Source organism: Catharus ustulatus, chromosome W (genome assembly GCF_009819885.2).
Source record: "Catharus ustulatus isolate bCatUst1 chromosome W, bCatUst1.pri.v2, whole genome shotgun sequence".
Classification (NCBI taxonomy): Eukaryota; Metazoa; Chordata; class Aves; order Passeriformes; family Turdidae; genus Catharus; species Catharus ustulatus.
In genome coordinates, this window is record NC_046261.2 from 10,371,777 (window position 1) to 10,389,314 (window position 17,538).

General features: G+C 44.7%; 1 pseudogene; it reads right to left on the bottom strand.

Moving 5' to 3' along the window:
• Window positions 1–6,559: 6,559 nt before the first annotated feature.
• On the bottom strand, window positions 6,560–15,894 carry LOC117005052 (annotated as a pseudogene).
• Window positions 15,895–17,538: the final 1,644 nt, after the last annotated feature.

Sequence of the window (17,538 nt, forward strand, 5' to 3'; positions counted from 1 at the left end):
TGTATGGAACAGCTTCTCCTGGCTGCTTCAGGCAGATTTCAGCCACAAGGTCCTTGGATGCAAGCAATACCTAAAGCCTAGGCTATCAGGTCTTTTCTGAATATCGTCTTCGCTTGCAAGACCTCTTAGCCAGCAAGAAACCGAGAATGCTGCAGGATGTTCCACAGACTTTATTTCATCCGCGAAGGGGGGTCCTTACAGCAGTCTGAATACACGAGGTGAGGTACTAAAGGGGTTTTTATAGGGTTAGGATGCCTTAGAAAATGAACCAATGATATTAAGGATTGAAAACTATCCGACTACTTAAAGGTTTTAGGTGAAAAGTGGCCAATCACTCAAAGGATCAGAAAAGGATCAATTAAAACACAAAAAGATAAGCAGGGGTCTAACATATTTCTAGCATTAGTCATTCTAAGTAAGCAATTTCTTATCTAAGGGATGATTTTTCAGGGAGGCCCTGTTAAGGTATCTGCTTCTTCCACACCAAATAATCCTCATTGCTTCTGATGTTATCTCTACATAAACTGGTATTGCAGAGTGTTATCAACAAAGCAGTCTTGGTTTACATCCTTGATCCAAATAAGAGTCAAGTTTAGGTGTCATACCCCCATGATTAGACTGAGTAACCTGATGACCAGTGAGTTTTGCACCCAATGCACAAGTGTTTTGGTCAAAATTGTTATTTTTCACTTTCTCTATTGTACTATTGTACCCCCTATTGGATGCCAAATTTGTCTTTGTTTAAGACAATTTAAAGGGGTCAACACTCTAAAATGAGTTACCACCCTTTTAGTATAACCAATTTTAATGGTTTTGCACAGCTTGGTTTTTGGTGGTGGGGAGGCCACGGAGGTGGCTTCTGTGAGAAGCTGCTAGAAGCTTCCACCGTGTCCAGCACAGACAATCCCTGATTGCTTTGAAGATGGACATGCTGCTGGCCATGGCTGGGCCAATGAGAGAGGTTGGTAACGCCTCTGTGATGACAAATTTAAGAAGAAAATCAAAACAAAGTGGGGCATGCATAGTTTTTTCTCTAGTCAGAGAAGAGGAGGAGGTGAGAACATGTGAGGGAAAAAACAACATGGCAACACCAAGGTCAGTGAAGAAGGACGGGGAGGAGGTGCTCCAGGTGCCAGAGCCAAGATTCCTCTGCAGGCCATGGGTGAAGACCATGGTGAAGCAGGCTGTCCCCCCTGCAGCCCATGGGGGTCCACAGGGGATGCAGAGACCCACCACAGCCCATGGGGGGGTGCCCATGCCAGAGCAGGTGGATGCCTGGAGGAGGCTGTGGTCCAGTGGAAGACCAGTGGAGAGAGGAGGCCCCTGCTTCCAGGCTGGAGCAGCTTGTCCCTGGAGGACTGCACCTCATGGAAAGAGAGACCCACATCGCAGCAGTTTGGGAGGACTGTGTGCCTGTGGGGGGAATTCATGTTGCAGCAGTTTTGGGAGAACTGCTGCTTGTGAGAGTGGACCCACGTTTGAGAAGTTCATGTAGAACTGTCTCCCAGGGGAAGGATCCCACAGTCTCACAGGGGAAGGACTCCTGGAGCAGTGGAAAAAAACCTCGGGTGATCAAAACCCCCACGTCTCTGTCTCCCTGCACTGTTGGTTGGAAGGAGGGAGGGGCTGGGGGGAAGAAAAAGTGTTTTAAGGGCTTATTTTACTTCTCATTATCCTCCTCTGATTCTGTTAGTAATAAATTCACTTTGTACCTCTAAGCTGAGCCTTTTTTGCCCTTGAAGTGTTTTCTCACAGTCCTTAACTCATGCACGCTTCTTTAATTTTTTTTCTCTCCTCTGCCCAGCTGTGGCAGGGGAGGGTGAGTGAGTGGATTTTGTGGGTGCCTGGCATTGGACCAGTGTCAAACCATGACATCAATCCCTTTCCACCAATAAGGAAAAATGAATACAGGTAAATATAAGTGGAAAAAAAAATTTACTTAAAAAACCAAACAGCAACAGGCAAAAAATAACAGTAATAGTCACTAGTCACAAAGTTGCCAAAATCTCGCAGGCTCTTCAGCAACAAACTCAACGGCAGAGTAACCCCTCCCCCTAGGTTGGGACTTTCTGCTGACAACTGTGTGTGGGGAGAGAAAGGGGAAATGGCAGTCAAACCCCACTCGGCTCAACCTTCTCCCTGGAACAAGAAAACGGGAAGGTAGGACCTTACAAAGCAGTTCTAGTGGCAGATGGGAATTGCTGGCATGTGTGAGGTCCGTCCTACCGTTTACTGCCTCCTTCTGGCCATCTGCTGGACTCCACTGGTGTTGATGCTGCTGTCTCGGGTCCACGGGGGGGATGGGAAATGGACTCTTGAGCACTGAGAAACAGCGGCCCACCCTTAGACTGACTCTAGCTCTGCGCTGCCAATAGGTGTTGTAAATTTCACTCTGAAACAATTTTTGGTTGCGAAATGCACATTTTTGGGTTGTTACTGTTGCCACTAGAGACAAGAGGCAGGAGAGAGCTCTGCTTGAGCTACCCGACTTTAAAAAGACCACCATCCCCTGGCCCTGCAATGCTCTTTCTGGCTGCAGGGTCTTAAAGTGACAGTAACAAACTTTAGTTACAGATAGATGCAGCATGCAATAGCATTTTGGGTTAGCCAGGACAAACGTCCACAAACGAAATAACTGGCAATACGAAGCTGCAAACAAATTGCTTTGATAATGGTATTACTGCTGTAAGAGTTCAAAGGTTTTGGACATCAGATCAGCAGCTGCCAATCCAGCAGACAGAAAAGCTGCTTGTTGAGCCTTTGATTTCTACTTAGGCTGAAATTATTCCTAACTGTTCCTGTACCTCAGCATCTCCTCTGATTAAATCAGTCTTCCCTTTATCTCTTTCAGAGTGCAATTCACACACTAATAAGTTCCCTACTCCCCACTGAAATGTGAGACACTCACTCAAATTACTTCTATTTCAGCCTTCTCAGAGTGACTCCCATACTTCTCAAAACTAATCATGTCTTTAAAAATGTTGAAAAGTGGTCATTAGTGGCAAAAGGTCAAAGGATGCAATATTTATTTTTCTTTATCTTTCAGTCATTCAGATTATATTTATAATGACAGTTGACATGCTGGAGGTTGTGAGAACACATTAATTTGTGCAGCCTTGTTTTTGCTCACTGTGGTGCCCAACTTGCTTTAAAGAAACAGGTATTAGCGAGGTCTGAGGTGAAAGGTCATTAATCATAGTAGTATTGTATGTGAAAAAGGGCGTTGAGCAGTCAGGAGACCCCTGTACAGCAGAGCAGTTAGGTTTTTTTGCCACCTTCTCAGGCACAAAAGAGAGCTTGAAAAATTGATTAGACCTTCTGTAACCTTGCAGTCCTGGGAAATTATGGAAGGGGAAAGAATAGTGAGAGGGGGAGGGGCAGAAATTTATTCTAATACTGAACATTTTAAATGTAAAATAATTTTATGATTCTGTACTGAAACTGATCATCAAATCAGTCCCCAACTCAATACAGTCAGAAAGAAAAGATAATTCTTGGAATAAGAATTCTTTCAACTGTACATTTCAGAGGCAGTCATAGGTATCAGCAGCCCTCAGTGACTCTCCTGTATACTTTGCATTGCACAGTGAAACCCTGCCATTGGATAACATCATTCCCAGCTGTAACATTCCAAAGTAGATTTCAGTAAAATTAGCAGTAATGTATTGAAATTTGTTGACAATAGGATTGGGGGATGATTATTAGCCCATTTTTTTTTTGTTCCTTGAAACCAGAGGAATTATGTCCAAACCTAACTGGATTGGTAGCCCTTGTCCTTATGGGAGATTTCAACTTCCCAGACATCTACTGGGAATATACTGCTGTGACCAGCAGGTCTTGGAAATTCCCGAAGTTTGTAGGAGATAACAGGTAATCAGTGAGGCAACTATGAAAGATACCCGCCTAGATTTGCTATTTGTGAATAGAGGACTCATGGTGATGCCTGAAGATTTTTGCTTTTTATATATTTTCATATATTTGTAACTTTGTAGACTATTTATGCATAGTTATATAGCTTCAAGTACTTTTCCTGCCCTTTCTCTCACATTTTAGAACAATAAGCAAACCCTTGCTAACACATTCCTGAAATTCTGTTGTCTTATTCTCAATAAGGGAATTTCTGACAAGGACATTTCATTTTCCACCAGCACCTGAGAGACATAACAAGAAATAGGGCAAAGAAGTCCCTAGAACAACTCCAAAGGGGCAGACCCAGGGGTGGGTTACTGAGGAAACTGATGTCCGACTGGATGTGCCAGCTAGATATACTAATTAATTAACCTTATTAAAATTGTAGAAATCCTTTATCATATGTGCACATGGCAATATTTGTGCACCTGAAAGCTTTCATTAAAGATCTTCTTTTTATCTAACTACTTTAGCATTGTTGCAAGGTTTTTTCTTTTGTCTTAGGCAACAATGGGATATGTGATGGTAGGTAGCTGTCTTGACCACACTAATAATGAAGTGGTTGAGTTTAAAATTTTCAGCATAATGAGAAAAAAAGGACAGCAGAGTTTCCACCCTGGACTGCAAGAGAGCAAACTTTATGCTATTGAGGGAATTATTTAGCAGAGTACCCTATGAATCTGCATTTGAAGGCTTAAGGGTCCATGAGTGCTGGTCACTCTTTAAGAACCACCTTTTAAAAGCACAGGAACAGGCAATTCTAGTGTATCACAAGTCAAGCAAATGGGGCAGAAGACCAGCTTGGCTGAATAAGGAGATCAGGAAGAAGAAAAAATTGCATGATCTCTGGAATCAAGGTCAGGCTGCACAGGAAGATTACAGAGCTGTGGTTCATATATGCAGAGACAAGATACAAAAGTTCAAATCTGAATTAGAGTTGAAACTGGCCAGTGTTATTTCAGGCAACAAGAAAAACTTTCTTAAAGTATGTTAATAGCAAGTGGAGGTCTAAAGAAAATATTGGACTGATACTCGTTGAAGATGGTTGTTGCTATCACGCGAGGGAAAGCAAGACAGCATACGTGGGCAACTTCTTAGAGAATAGGCCGTTTAATGACCAAAATGCGGACATATTTATAATGAGGATCGCAAAGCTCAGGCAGAACAGAAAATTATTGGACAGAATAAGAAAACAATCTGTCACGTACTCACAGTACAGTTACTTGTAAACAACAGGTGTTTAATCTATGTTTCTCTTTTCTGCCTGGGAATGTCCGCAGCCCCAGAGCTATGTATTCAAAACAACCTGGGAAGGTTTTAGCTATCTATGAGAAACAAGAACTGTGTACTTTTCACAGCCTGAGAAAATCCTGACTGAAAATTTCCTAGGCCACAGACAGTGTCCACAGATGGTCACCTGACTAATAGGGATGAAGAAAAAGCAGAGGAGTTCAATGCATTTTTTGCTTCAATCTTTAATAATATTGATAGCCCTTGAGCTGCTCAATCCCCTGAGTCAGGGGACCACGAATGTGGGAAGTGACTTTCCATTTGTGGACACTGAAATTGTAAAGGAACAGCTGTATCAGCTGAATGTTCACAGGTCCATGGGGCCAGATGTGATTCATCTGAGAATTATGTAGGAGCTAATGGATGTTATGACAGGATCCTTCTCAGTCATCTACCAAAGGTCTTGGTAGTCTGGATGCAGGAGTTGAATGCACGATTAGCAAGTTTGCTGATGATACTAAACTGGGAGGTGCTGGTGACTCTCTTGAGGCACAAAAGGACTTGCAGAGGGATCTAGATAGATTGAAGCATTGGGCTATGATCAGTGGGATGAAATTTAACAAGAACAAATGTTATATTCTGTACCTAGGATGGATTAACACCAGGCACAAGTATAAATTGGGAGAGGAGTGGCTGGAGAGCAGCCCTGCAGAAAGGGATCTAGGATGCTGGTTGACAGCAGGCTCAGTATGAGTCAGCAGTGAGCCCTGGCAGACAAGAGGGCAAACTGTGTTCCCAGATGCATGAAAAACAGCATAACTAGGCAGTTAAAAGAGATGCTTATCCTTCTGTATTTAGCATTGGTGCAGCCTCACCTTGAATATTGTGTGCACTTCTTGGCCTCACAATTAAAAAAGGATGTGAAGGTCCTTGAAGTGCCCCCAGAGGAGAGCAACAAAGCTGGTGAAAGGGCTGGAAGGAATGTCCTATGAGGAGTGGCTGAGGACTATGGGCTTATATAGTTTGGAGAAAAAAAAGGCTGAGGTGTGACCTCATTGCTCTCTACAACTTCCTGAGGAGAGGAAGTGGAGACGGAGGTGCTAATCTCTTCCCTCTGTTATCCAGTGGCAGGATGTGTGGAAATGATTCAAAGCTGCACCAGGAGACATTTAAACTTGACCTTAGGAAGCATTTCTTTACAGAGATGGTGGTCAAACACTGGAAGAGGCTTCCTAGAGAGGTGGCCAATGCCCCAAGCCTGCCAGTGTTTGAGGCATTTGGACAATGCCCTTAACAGCATGTTTTAACTTTTGATCAGCTCTGAATTGGTGAGGCAGTTAGACTAGATGATCCTTGCCTCTCCTCCTGTTTGGCACCACCAAGAAGAGCCTGGCTCCATCCTCTTGACACCATCAGATACTTATATACATTGATATGGTCCCCTATCAGTCTTCTCCAGTCTGAACAGGCCCAGCTCCCTCAGCCTTTCCTCATAAGTGAGGTGCTCCAGTCCCCTAATCATTTTCATAGCCTTCTGCTGGATGCCCTCCAGGAGCTTCATGTCTCTCTTGTCCTGGGGAGCCCAGAACTGGACACGGTACTCCAGGTGAAGCCTCACCAGGGCTGAGTAGAGGGACAGGATCACCTCCCTCAGCCTGCTGGCACTGCTCTTCCTAATGCACCTCAGGATACCATTGGCCTTCTTGGCCACATGGACACACTGCTGGCTCATGGACAGCTTGTCATCCACCAGGACTCTTGGGTCCTTCTCTGCAGAGCTCCTTTCCAGCAGGTCACCCCCAGCCTGTACTGGTGCACGGGGTTGTTCCTTCCCAGGTGCAGGACCCTGCACTTGGCTTTGTTGAACTTCAAAAAGTTCCACTCTGCCCACCTCTCCAACCTGTTGAGGTCCTTCTAAATGGCAACACAGCCCTCTGTGGTATCAGCCACTCCCAGTTTTGTATTGTCAGCAAATTTTCTGAGTAGGCACTCTGTCCTTTTGTTGAGGAATATATCTAGTGCAAGTAGATTGGTGTCCAGCTGCAGTTCGAGCTGCAGATTGAGCTCTGGGTGGGGGAGCCCAAGGCAAGAGGCTGTGAACTGGCACCGACCGGTGCATAACAAAGAGCACAGGGACCTTTTCGGGCTAGGTGACTCAACTCTCAGAGACAGGCAGGAGCCAATGATTCAGCAAAGAGACCCCAAACTGTGGTGCACATGTGTTAGATGGGGTCATTGATCAGAGACAGAGACAACATTACTCTCAGAGATCCTTGTGACAAAAAGCCTTGTTTATTGTTCAGCACCTCCTTTTATAGGAGTTTCAAATTTCCCATGCTCACACATGTGATTGGTTGAAGTCTTAACACCACCCAGCTCCCTGGCAAATTATACATATGCATTTAGGGCTGATTGAGATTGGCTGAGGGTCCCTCTGTAGGTTTGAATCCAACCTATTCTTGTTCACCCAGGGACCTGTTTATCAAACCAGGCTAGCTGAATTTGGTTTCTTATTTATGGCCAAATTATTTCCCCAGCTACAGACTAGCTGTACTGTGACACACATGGACTATAAGGGTATAAAAGCCATGGGTTTCCTTTGTTTGGGGTCCCTCCTTGGAGGCACCAGCTTGGGCTGTTATTTTGTTATAGTACCATGATTAAATTATTTTAAGGATCAAGACATCTGAGACTGCTCTGGGAAACCTGGGGTTGAGCCAGTAAAGAAACCTTGTCTGTGCTGTGTGTAACTATGAAGGGGTTTTGGTCCCAGCTCAGGTGGTACAAGTGTGACTGCCAGAATAGCTCCTGGATGGTCAGACAGGGAAGTTTACTTAACACCTTCATCCAAGTCACTGATGAACAAGTAAAACAATATTGGAACTAGTATCAACCCTTGGGGGACACTGCTAATTACAGGCCTCCAACTAGACCCTGTGCCACTGACTACAACTCTCTGAGACCTGCCGTTCAATCAGTTCTCAATCTACCTCGTCATTCACTCATCCAACCTGTACTTACTGAACTTGCCTATGAGGATATCAAGGGAGACAGCATCAAAAGTCTTTTTGAAGCCCAGGAAGGCAATATCCACTACTCTTCCCCATTCTGTCAAGCCAGTTGTTATAAATGACAATATGTTGGCTTTCGCATTTATGTATTAGCTTTTGCATGTTGCTATTAATCACAAGCATTATGATATGGTGCAATTTATAATTCCTTTTAACTGCTTGTTGGCATAATATAATCTATCAGTTTATGTATGCAACATATAGTTTATATAAATAGTAGTGTGAAAAATATATCATAGGTCTTAGCAAAATAGTAAAATAGAGACTATGTCATGTTAAAATGCTTTTATTCATGTAACTAACTCAGAGAATGGTGTAAAATAATTGTTGTTTCTCACATTTGTGGACTAGCCTATCTAAATAATAACATAACAGTGACAAAAAACAGAGCACTTTAAAAAATTCTAAAGAGTGAACTTTTTGTTTTCACTCAGTTGTACCATCATAGAAGGTAATCAGCTTGGTTAAGCATGATTTTTCTTTGGTAAATACATGCTGACTACTGATCAATTTCTTGTCTTCCAGATGGTTAAAGATGGCCTCCAGGATGAGCTGATCCATCACATTTCCAGGAATTGGGGCGAGGCTGACTGACCTGTAGTTTTCTGGGCCTTCCTTCTTGTCCTTTTTGAAGACTGGAGAGATATTTGCTTTCTTCCAGCCCCCAGGCACCTCTCCTGACTGCCATGACCTTTCAAGGATGATTGAGAGTGGCCTAGCAAAGATGTCCAACAGTTCCTTCAGCACTCGTGGGTGCATCCCATTAGGGCCCATGGACTTGTGGATGTCAGGTTTGGCTAAATGGTTTCTAACTCAATCCTCCTCAACCAACGGAAAGTCTTTCTTTTCTCCAGACCTTCTCCCTGGTCTCCTGGGTCAGGGATTCCTGACATTGCCTTAGCAGTGAAGACTGAAGCAAAGAAGTTGTTCAGTAACTCTGCCTTCTCTGTAACCCGTGTTGCAAGGGTCCCTGTTCCATTCAGTTGCAGGCCCACATATTCCTTAGTATTCCTTTTGTTACTAATGTATTTGAAGAAGCCCTTCTTGCTATCCTTGACATACTTAGCCAGATTTAATTCCAAATGGACCTTGACCTTCCCCTTTGTATTTCTGCATACTCTGACACCATCACTATATTTATCCTAGGTGGCCTGTCCCTGCTTCCACCTCACATGTGTCTCCTGCTTATGTCTGAGTTTTGAAAGGAGCTCCTTCTTCATCCATGCAGGTCTCCTGCCCCTTTTGCTCGCTTTCTTGCCCATGAGGATGTGCTGTTCTTGAGCCTTGTAGCAGGATGAAGTGATCCTTGAATATTGAACAGCTCTCTTGGACCCCTCTTCCCTCTAGGACACATTTCCAGGGAATTCTTCTAAGAAGGTCCTCAAGAGGCCAAAGTTCATTTTCCTGAAGTCCAGGGTTGCAGTCTTAATCATTGTCCTGCTTCCTCATCACGGGATACTGAATTCCACAATCTCATGGTCACTGTAGACAAGGCTACCCCCAACCTTCACATCTCCAACCAGACCTTCCTTGTTTGTTAGCATAAGGTCAAACAGTAAATCTTTCCTTGTTGGTTCTTCCACCACCTGTATCAGAAAGTCATTGTCAATGCTTTCCAAGAACCTTCTGGACAGTTTGTGCCTTACAGTGTTGCTCTTCCAGCAGATGTCAGGGTGTTGGAAATCCCCTGCAAGAACCAGGGCCTGTGACTATGAGACGCTTCAAGCTGTCTAAAAGGCCTCATCCACTTCCTCCTCCTGATCAGGTGGTCTGTAACAAACACCCTCAAGAGTGTCACCCTTGCTAGTCTGCCCTTTAATCCTAACCCATAAACTCTTGACTGCTCATCATCCTCCACTAGACAGAGCTCCATACATTTATGGTGCTTTCTTCCATAAAGGGCAACTCCACCACCTCACCTTCCTGGTCTGTCTTTCCTAAACAGCATATAGCCATTGTCATGGTTTAGGAATGGTATTCTCCAATTTAGTACTCCCGCTAAAACCAAGCCACTCATCACTCCCCTCCCTTTCCAGTTGGAAGCACAAAAGGCAATGAACACGGGTTGAGATAAGAACAATTTACTGGAAACAGCAATGAGATAAGAAACAAACAGTAACAGCAACAATATTAATAACAAAAGGTACAAGACAAAGAAACTATTTACAGTAATTTCATGATTACAAGCCGCACCATTTTGACCAAAGTTTTGGTGGAAACCTGGAAGTGCGGCTAGTACTCCGGGGCGGCTAATATATTAACAAAAATGTGATATCTGCCCTTACCTGGTACCGTGCCGGTCCTGTCCCAAGCAAAAATGGTTTGAAATCCATGGTTTCCTGTTGTTCCAACGATGAACCAATCAGAGAACAGCTTATTGCCTGCCTGTGGATGACGGCGTTACTGAGAGGCGGGGAGTATTATCATGGTGAGTTACCTTGGTGAGTTACCTCGGCAGTTTGATAAAAGTGTGTGATATTTCTCTGTACTTTTTTAAGTGTTTTCAGTCTTGTGCGGCTGCGTGGCTGGCCGTGCTCGCCCGGATAAGGGGAGGGGCCAGACCGGGCCATGCTCGCGCTGATCAGGGGAGGGGAGGGGAGGGGAAGGGCCAGGCTGGGCCGGGCCGGACCAGGACAGGCTGTGCTCGCGCGGATCAGTGGAGGGGCCGGGCTGGGCCGGACCGTGCCCGCGCAGCTGAGCAGCTGTTTAAAGGCAACGCGGATCCATTGGGAATGCTCAAAAAATGACCACACTATTGTTCGTGTCTTTTTCGGCTTGTAAATAAAACTTGCAGGGTACGCTGCCGCAGCTATGGTCTGTCTTTTTTCACTTGGAAATAATGTTTCCAAGGTCGGCACCTGCCAGTAAGCCCCGGCGATCCCGCGATTCTGTTACTAAATGACGACTTTGTGAAAGTTCGCCGCGAACGAAAGTGCGGCTAATAATTGGGTGTGGCTTTTTTATTGACAAAGACATCAACGTTGCCGACACACCGGAAATGCGGCTTATACTCCGTGCAGCTTGTAATCATGAAATTACTGTACATGGAAAGCCCGCAACATTAAACAAATACCAATCGGCTCTCCCCACATCATGTTTACTTGATCCCAAGGAACCCCTGCTACCCAGAAAAAGATGGTGACTCCTTTTGACCCTGCCCCCAGAAATGACCTGAGGTGATATAGAATAACCTCAGGATCCTTGCCACATCCCCTCCTGGCTACTGCAAAAAAAATGACCCTGTCCTGGTCAAAACCAGGGCATTATCCACCCCTTATTTCACACCATCTATTCATGCCCAGATCCTACACCTTCCAACTATATACCTACACATATATATAAATATACACAAGCACAGGTATCATTGCCATAGTCATTAGCTATCCCTCCAAGATATCTGTTGAGTTCATTTAGTCCATGACTTTAAGTTCTATCTGTCCTAGATGTCTTCCAGGGCAGGAGGGCTGGTGTGCTGTCATGTGGTTGCAAGCTGCATCAGGAGCTCACAACTGGTATAACTGGAGCAGTCCATACTCACTGGCCATGGGAGTTATGACATACAGTGCCAGTGGGCTGCCAGCTTTTCCAGGAGCATGCTGTGGGAGACAGTGTCAAAGGCATTGCTGAAGTCCAAATAGACATCCACAGCCTTTCCCGCATCCACCAGGCAGGTCACCTGGTCATAAAATGAGACCAGGTTGGTCAAACGCGACCTACCCCTCCTAAACCCATGCTGACTGGGTCTGATACCCTGGCCATCCTGTTGTCCTGGTTTGGAGAGTGAAAATCCCCTCCCTCCAATTTATTATAATTTGGAAATTAAGGGGCTCTCAGGCAAAGGTATGGGTTTAGGAATAACAGTTCTTTACTGATATATCTACAAGACAAACAAGAACAACATCAGCTATGAAAATCAGCGACAAAACAGAACAAAAAAACTCAGTCCCAGTCCCTTTTCCAGTTGCAGATGCTCTTCTCCTCCGCACGGTCCTAGTGAGGACCAGGGCAGGGCCCTTGCAGCCTCGGTGGCAGCAGGCAGGAGCAGGGAGGCGTAGGCGGCAGGGCCGTGTCCCAGGTGGGAGAAGGGTGAAAGAAGACTCCCCGCTCACCGTTTGGGTCGCGGTTCTCAGCAGTGGTCTCAGAGGCAGGAGGCTGTAGCAGTGCAGGGTGCAGGGCAAATCCGACCGCAGAGAAACCTCTCTCCTCTGCATTCGGACCGGGGAGTGTCCCAAGGAGGAAAAAAACCAAAAAAACCCAACCACTCAGACCCTCCAAACCCTGCCAGCGATTGAGGGAGGGAGACAGCCCCCACTCATCCCTTTTGTCTTGAGCAATCAAAAACTGAGGGAACCGCCCAGTAGACTTCCTTAGCATGATAATGGGAAATATTCTCCACAGAGGAGAAAGAGTAAAGCCCCCCTCAACACCTGTAAATTCTGCATGACGGCACTTAGTATAAACTGCTTCATTACCTTACCAGGTAGTGAGGTCAGGCTAACTGTCCTATAATTACTAGGATCCTCCTTCCCACCCTTTTTATAAATGGGTGTCACATTGGTCAACCTCACCAGTGAGCCAGGACTGTTGGTAAATGATGGAGTGCGGCTTTGTAAGTTCATCTGCCTGCTCCCTCATCACCCTGGGATGGATCCCATCTGGTCCCATGGATTTATGAATATCCAAGCATCTCAGCAGTTCTCTAACTGCCTCCTCTTCGATAACAAGAGGACCATTCTGGTCCCTAACACCATCTGCCAATCCAGGAGGACAGTTGCCCTGAGGACAAACCGTCTTCCCACTAAAGACTGAGGCAAAGAAGGCATTAAGTACTTCCGCCTTCTCCTCATCTGCAGTTACTAAGTTCCCTCCCTCATCCAATAAAGAACAAAGGTTGGTCTCATCCTTCCCTTTTACCATTAACATATTTGTGGAAACATTTTTTATTATCCTTTACAGAAGTCGCCATTTTAAGTTCATACTGGGCTTTGGCCTCCCTAATTTTTTTCCTACATGCCCTAGCAGCTACCTTAAATACTTCCTGAGACACTTGACTCTCCTTCCAAAGATGATAAATATTCTATTTATTCCTAAGTTCCTTCAAAACTTTGTTGCCCAAGTAGTTTACTTGAGGCTTGAAATCTTCCGTATACACCAACAGCTCAACAAAGAATGAAAAGAAGCCATTTGTCAACTCCCAGAGCCCCATACAGCGAGAGAAATACAAACCTTCCTGTGAATAGGTAATTAGTGCCGTTTGTCAATAGCAAATTATAGACTGCTGGTAAAACTCCTATATAGAGCATTAAAAGCAACTGAGAAAATAATTATTACATAGACTGAACACAATAGAGCGGCTTTTAAACAGCTAAAACACTCACTGATGTCAACTCCAGCACTGGGACTGCCAGACTTGACTAAGCCTTTTAAACTTTTTACATATGAAAGACTGGATTTGGCTTTGGGGGTACTAGCACAACACCTCAGAAACCAACAGAAGGCTGTAGCCTTCTTTTCCAAACAGCTAGACAATGTTTCCCAAGGCTATCCAAGGTGCCTGAAGGCCTTGGCTGCCACTGTCATCTTGCTCCAGTAAGCCCGAAAACTCACGCTTGGGAAACACATACAGTAATTTCACGACTATAAGGCGCACCCTTTTGACTAAAATTTTGGTCTGAACCCGGAAGTGCACCTTATATTCCGGAGCGCCTCATATATATGGACAAAGTTCGGAAATTTGCCAACCCAGAAGTGTGAGCTGCGAGCTGAACCGCAGCTGAAACAAACCCCAAACACTGATAAATTGTCTTGGGTTACAATACAGGATGTGATCAAAGTATGTATTCTATCACTATCTGTTGCGACCAGGTGGGGCAGTGATCTTTATCTCTGTGGGAGATACTCTGCTAATGGGCCATATATTGAAACCAGTAGGGCATTGTTCTTTATCTTTGCACTCCCCCCATCCTTCCTCCAGGGAGTTATCTTCTGCTAATAGCCCATTGAGTCCCACTATGTGACTGATAAAATTACTTTATCCCATTGAGAGTTGCTCTAGCCAGGGGGGAGAGCCAAGCCTTTCTTACCTAGATAAAAGCTGAAATTCTAGGACACTGAGTAGACCTTTCTCTACTGGACTCTAGAAAAAAATGAGATTTCTCCACGTCACTACTAGACCTCTGAAAGGAAACTGCACCTTCTACAGGAGCACTGCTTCAACTAAACCACATCTGTCACAGCAAGAAGACTGCAGCCACTATTTAATCAAACTGCTACCAACACCCTACCTGACGGGGTGTCAGGTTGTACTCTGACTTTGTCAGGGTTTGGAGTTTGTTTCTTTGTAGTACTATATTTCTATTTTAATTTCCCTAGTAAAGAACTGTTATTCCTAATTCCCATATCTTTGCCTGAGAGCTGCTTGATTTCAAAATTATAATAATTTGAAGGGAGGAGATTTACATTCTCCATTTCAAAGAGAGGCTCCTGCCTTTCTTAGCAGACACCTTTCCTCCAAACTAAGACACAAAGTCAGAGCACAACCTGTCACCCCATCAGGGCGACACCCGTCAGGCAGGGTGGTGGTAGCAGTCCCATTAAATGGTGGCTACAGTCCTCCTGCCATGGCAGATGTGGTTCAGTTGAAGCAGTGGTCTTGTAGCACTTCCCAGGAAGTGGCTGGATGTTTGCCTGCTGTTGGGAAGTAGGGAATGAATTGCTCTTTTTGCTTTCCTTGCCCAGGTAGCTTTTGCTTTACACATTAAAGTGTCCTTAACTCGATCCACTAATCTTTTTTCCTTCCTTCTACTTCTTTTTTCCCTCAGGAGAGGGGAGTGAGTGAGAGGTAGGGTGGGTGTTTGCTGACTGGGGTAAACCCACCACAACAGTGAAGGGATTAAGAGAAGATTGTTACCTTCTTTGAATTACTTTGAATTACAAAGGTATAAAAAGGGGAAAAATAGAAAGTAGAAAAGTAAACACAGTGATGTGATTTGAAAGTTCATTTCATTATATTGGTTTACTTCTGCATCGACCAGGTATTGTTTTCTTCATTTGCTTTCTTTCAGATAATAGCCTTATGTGGTACAACCAATTAATCACTATATTGCTTTACAGGCATGAAAGTCTGTCACAATATATGGTGTCAGATGGACTACAAAAAGGGCAGTAGTAAAATTGTTCTGTCTTAAGTTGTTAAGACTGATAAGACCATTTATATTTAGACAAAGCAACCAGAAAACAAACATTACTGGACCTGGTGCTCACCAATGCAGATTTCTCATCAGAGAAATTAATACTGGAGGCAGACTGGGATGTAGCAACCATGCCCTGGTTGAGTTAGTGATCTCAAAGAGCCTGGTGAAGAGAAACCAGGACTCTGAGCTTTGGAAGAGCAGTACAATACACCAGCCTGTGGAAATACCTTGGACTCCAGATTCGAGAAAGAACCATCGTTCCCCAGCAACTCTCCATTCAAGATGACCCAAAAACCCTGAGAGACCTACACAGCCTGTGCGGATCCATCAACTGGATACGTCCCCTTCTGGGAATCACAACTGAAGACCTCGTTCCCCTCTTCAACCTCCTCCGTGGTGACGACGACCTGGACTCTCCACGCACCATTACCCCTGAAGCCAGAGAAGCCATCACCAAAGTCCAAGAAGCCCTGTCCTCACGTCAAGTTCATCGCTACGAGCCCAGCCTGCCTTTCCAGTTTGCCATCCTGGGAAAGGCCCCTCGTTGCCATGGACTGATTTTTCAATGGGACTCTCAACTCACAGACCCTCTGTTGATCCTTGAATGGGTTTTCACAAGCAACCAACCCACAAAGACAATCACCACATTTCAAGAAATCATGGCACAACTGATCAGAAAAGCCAGAACTCGCCTTCGCTCCCTTGCGGGGTGTGAGTTCACCTGCATTTATCTGCCACTCACCACTGGAGATCTGGAGCACTTGCTCCAAACCAATGAAAGTCTCCAATTCGCTTTAGATAGTTACACAGGTCAAATTTCCATCCATTTACCAAAACACAAACTTTTCAATCGAAATACAGTTTTTCATTTAGTCCCAAAGTTAGTCCAAAGCAGAGCACCCCTCAAAGCTTTGACAGTTTTCACAGATGGCTCAGGTTCCTCTCACAAATCAGTAATGACCTGGAAAGACCCCAAAACCCAAAAATGGGAATCTGATGTCCAAATAGTAGACGGGTCCCCACAAATTGCTGAGCTAGCAGCTGTTGTCAGAGCCTTTGAGAAATTCAAAGATGAACCCTTTAATCTGGTCACAGATTCTGCCTATGTTGCTGGTATAGCCATGAGGGCAAAACATGCTTTCATCAAAGAAGTTTCCAATCCCAAATTATACCAATTGATTTCTGAATTAACTCAATTGTTTTCTAGCAGGAAACAACCCTACCATATTATGCATGTGAGATCACACACGGATCTCCCCGGTTTCATCACAGAAGGAAACCGGAAAGCGGATGCACTGGCCATGCCAGCTCAATCTGCAAATGTTCCTGACATCTTTGCTCAGGCAAAGCTGTCACATGCATTCTTTCACCAAAATGTACCTGTTCTCATCAGGATGTTCAAAATCTCAAAATATCAGGCAAAAGCTATTGTGGCAACATGCCCAAACTGCCAAAATTACCAGATACCTTCTATGGGTACAGGACTCAATCCCCGAAGCTTGAACAGCTGCCAACTGTGGCAGACTGATGTTACCCATTTCCCATCCTTTGGAAAGTCAAAATATGTGCACGTGTCAGTTGATACATTTTCAGGAGTAATTTTTGCATCAGCTCATGCAGGGGAAAAGGCCACTCATGTTATCAAGCATTTCCTCCTTGCATTTGCTACTCTAGGGGTTCCAAAAAAGATAAAAACTGATAATGGGCCCGCTTACAAATCCCAAGATCTAAAAAGGTTCCTCAATGAATGGGGAATTGAACACACTAGGGGAATTCCAGAAAACTCCACAGGACAATCCATTGTAGAAAGAACCCACCAAACTCTCAAAAGAGTCCTCAACCAGCAGCACAGAGACACCATAATTTTGTCTCCGGTTGAAAGCCTCTGCAAAGTTCTCTATGTCATCAACTTCCTCAATTGCTCAGCGTCGGAACCTGATCCTCCTATCCTCCGACACTTTGCAAACTCAACCCAAGCTAAGCTCACAGAAAAACCACCAGTGTTGGTAAAAGACCCAGAAACACACCAAGTTTCTGGACCTTTTCAATTGATCACCTGGGGACGGGGATACGCATGTGTGTCCCTACCTTCAGGCCCCAGGTGGTTCCCAGGGAAAAATGTAAAACCATACCTA